The sequence below is a fragment of the Schistocerca piceifrons genome, chromosome X (genome assembly GCF_021461385.2).
Source record: "Schistocerca piceifrons isolate TAMUIC-IGC-003096 chromosome X, iqSchPice1.1, whole genome shotgun sequence".
Taxonomy (NCBI): Eukaryota; Metazoa; Arthropoda; class Insecta; order Orthoptera; family Acrididae; genus Schistocerca; species Schistocerca piceifrons.
In genome coordinates, this window is record NC_060149.1 from 124,521,953 (window position 1) to 124,526,009 (window position 4,057).

Sequence of the window (4,057 nt, forward strand, 5' to 3'; positions counted from 1 at the left end):
ATATGTATTTTATGGTGAATCCTGCTAAGAGGTATCCTTTGTTAACTGAAATTTCTATATGATCTCTTAGGTTTTCTCAGCATGGTTAATTAATGTTGTGCTTTCAGGTATACAAACCGGTTCCTGTCAGATCACCTAAATTAAGCACTGTTGGGCATGGCTGGTACTTGGATGGGTGACCATCCGGGCCGCCACCAGCTGTTGCCATTTTTTGGGTGCACTCAGCCTCGTGATGCCAACTGAGGACCTACTCAACTGAATAGTAGTGGCTCCGGTCAAAGAAAACTATCATAATGACCGGGAGAGTGGTGTGCTGACCACACTCCCCTCCTATCCGCATCCTCAGCTGAAGATGACAAGGTGGTCGGATGGTCCCGATGGGCCACTTGTGGCCTGAAGACAGAGTTCTTTCAGGTATACAACAACTTGGGTGTATACTTGGAGACTCTGTAATTAAAGAAATTAATTCAATGCACAGAGACAAAGTACAACAATGCATACAAAGTTAAGGAGACTAAAAGAAAAAGACAGAAAGTTTAAAATAGATACCAACTCAGATGTAGTGGGCTTCTCAGAAAATCATTTTCAGAGTGAAACTTCTTGGTCCTTTGTCATAAACTGGAGGAGGTACCACCTATTGCAAAGATAACTTCCCTTTTTGACAGAATCAAGTATTAAAACATTATAGTAACCAAATGTTTGAGTCAAATGTAGCAATATTTGAATCTACTAAAATAATTTTTTAGTAACTGCAATTTACTGATTTCCAATTCTCAACTTGAGAAACTTTTTCAAAGAAACCTGATAGTTTATTCATCTGCATTTTTATGTAATATTCACTATCTAATCAAAAGTATCTGGTCATCCATTAGTGAACATTAACAAGGGGTGTGTTAACCCTACACCTTCATTCCAGCTTGAACTCTGATGGGGATAGTTTTGATGAGGTGTCTGATTGTTAGTGGAAGAATGGCCACCTATTCTTGCTGAAGAGCCAAAACCAGAAGAAGGTGGGGATACTGGATGCTGGGGTCTGGAGCGAAGTCAGTGTTCTAACTCATTCCAAAGGTGTTCCATTGGGTTCAAGTTGGGACTCATGGTAGGTCAGTCGATTTGACAAATGTTGATTCCCATGAAGCATTGCCTCACAGATGCTGCTTTATGATATGGTGAACTGGCAAGCTGATACAAACAATTATCCTCTATGAACTGGTGCTCTACATTGTGCAATGCACAATGCTGTAAAATGTGTTCATATCCTCTGCATTTATCATTTTATTAAGCACAATACTGGGACCACATATTAACCATGAAAGCTACCCCATAAAGTAACACCACCTACCCCATACTTCAATGGGAATGAACACAACATTCCCCAGGAATTCACAAAACCCAAATTCATCCATTAGATTGCCACATGGTATAGCACAATTCATCAATCCAAATCATTCATTTCCAGTCATCCAGCATCCAATGACATCATTTTTATGCCACATCAAGTGTCGCTTAGCATTTATTACAAAAATGTGTTGCTTATGAAGAGCTGCTTGACCTTTGTACCACAATCTTTTTAACTCCCTCCACACAATTATTGTTCTAGCTGGAATGCTGGTAGCTCTTTGTAACTCAAGATTTGCCTGGATTGGTTTAGCTGTGGTTGTTCCTTCACATTTACAGTTCACAATCAGAACTTCATCAGTTGACATGGGCAGCTTTAGAACAGTGGAAATGTCCTTGATGGATCTGTTACATATGTCACCAGTCCATATTGGACATATCTGGTCTGTCCTGACCACCCATTCTGCTGTTACTGTTTCTCTACCAACAACACAATAGTCCTCACCTCCTTTTATATTGGTGAGTCTGCCATCCATGACATCTAGTGGTCAACTCTAGATTATGTAGAGGTGTCATGATACTTTTGATAAGAGAATGTGTTAATATACTTGTATGTGGAACATGTAATATTGACTTCTTGGGGCACTCTGTAGAGAAGAAATCTCTGAGCACCATTGTTCCTCATTAAATTTGTCTCCCACTTTAAATTTTCCATCGAGGATACCTCAGTACACTCACAGAAAACATTTTCTGTGATGCTGCGTCAGTCAACAGGTTTACTGAGAAAGCAACTGCCAATCGGTTATCAGATCATGAGCCACTGAAAACTTAGTACTGCAAAGTATTAACATAGAAATGAACAGTATAAAAAAAATCACATGCACCATCCCAGCAAACTGTAGAATTATTCTAGCAACTTATAAACTAGCATCAGCAGCACGAGGAATACAATGTACATAGGGAAAAGGATGAATATAATGTAGTTTTACTTAAAAGTGTCACATTTTTTTAGGATTCATTTCCACTTGAAAACAAATTACACAATGTTAGTAGTGGTTGACAGCCAGTGTGGATCATAGAAAGTATCAAAGTACCATACAGGAGACAGAAGGAATTGTAAAAGCTTATTGTCTAAACAAAAGCAACCTGCTTTAGTTCACTGTAGACAATACTTTAAAGTGTCAAAAATATTCACTGACAAGTTATGAGAAAGAGAAATTTTGATAAGACAATGTAAGGTCACAGAGTGAAAAAGGATCAGGAATCAAATAATTGAAAAGAGACAAACAGATGTCACTGCAGTCCCAGAAATATGGAAAATCTCCAGTGATTGTTTCTTGTCAAATATGAGTACACTAAATCAAAATTTCTACCTCAAAACCAAGCACATAAATTTATTATAGAATGGATTTAAAAGAGAATCACAGGTGATGCATCAACCATTACATCACTGAAGTATAAGGACTCTTAAAACACTGATCAGATTTCAAGTAGGGTAAGAAATGTTTGTATACCATGCATTAGAAATGTACACAGTTATATACACACTGTGGGAACTATGTAACTTCAGCACCCTGTATATTCCATAAACAGTTCTAGGTACTGTATCAAGGTTTACGACAAACAATAGTTCCCAAAGGGACAATTAATTCGATGTATAGGGATGATCTGTATCCTTTTTATTCACTGAGATTCAGAAGCAACCTATTCCTAAATAGAATGAGACATTTTTAACAGTATTTGAAACGTTTTAATATGTTAACTGCCATATGCATAGTGATGGATATTCCACAGCCATGCCAGGCTGGGTCACAGCGCAAGGTGTGAAGCTCAGGTGTGGCCCACAGGCAGGCACACGGTGTCAGGCATAAGGCTCTGCTTGGGCTGGAGGTGGCCTTACGGCAGTCAACATCATAAATTTTAGAGTGAAATTTTCACAGATGTAGGTAGATTCCATATTTTACATATCAGATTTGATTCCCATTTGTGTGAAGGTGATTTGCAGCAGTAGATATTGTTATATATATATATATATATATATATATATATATATATATATATATATATATATATGTTACCAGATGGTAAAGAATCCTTGCTGACTCAAACAAGGTGAATTTCAGAGGCATTTGATCCTTCTTATGTATGTGTGGTTTGAAATCTTCTGTGATTTTGTCACTGGGGAAAAAAAAAACTCCGTCTCAGGCCACAAGTGGCCCATTGGGACCATCCGACCACCGTGTCATCCTCAATTGAGGATGCGGATATGGAGGGGTGTGTGGTCAGCATACCACTCTCCCGGTCGTTATGAAGGTATTCTTGACCGAAGCCGCTACTATTCTGTCAAGTAGCTCCTCAATTGGCATCACGAGGCTGAGTACACCCCAAAAAATGGCAACAGCGCATGGTGGCCTAGATGGTCATCCATCCAAGTGCCATCCATGCCCGACAGCGCTTAACTTCGGTGATCTCACGGGAACCGGTGTATCCACTGCGGAACGGCCATTGCCAATTTCATCACTGAACAATGTTTTATTTAAATTATACTAACTGGCAACATGTACAAGTGTTTCCTAAAAGACATTCTGCCAACAGTTCTTGAATATGGACTTCTAATTACACCATAAAATATCTTTAAATTTTATTTTATTTTATTTTAACTTTGTAGCTATATGCCTGTCCCATCATCATAGTTATCAGTTAATCTAAGGGTGGAAAC

The 4,057-nt window shown here is 38.6% G+C and overlaps 1 pseudogene; it reads right to left on the minus strand.

Moving 5' to 3' along the window:
- Positions 1–3,730: 3,730 nt before the first annotated feature.
- Positions 3,731–3,848, minus strand: LOC124723466 (annotated as a pseudogene).
- Between the last annotated feature and the right edge of the window lie 209 nt (positions 3,849–4,057).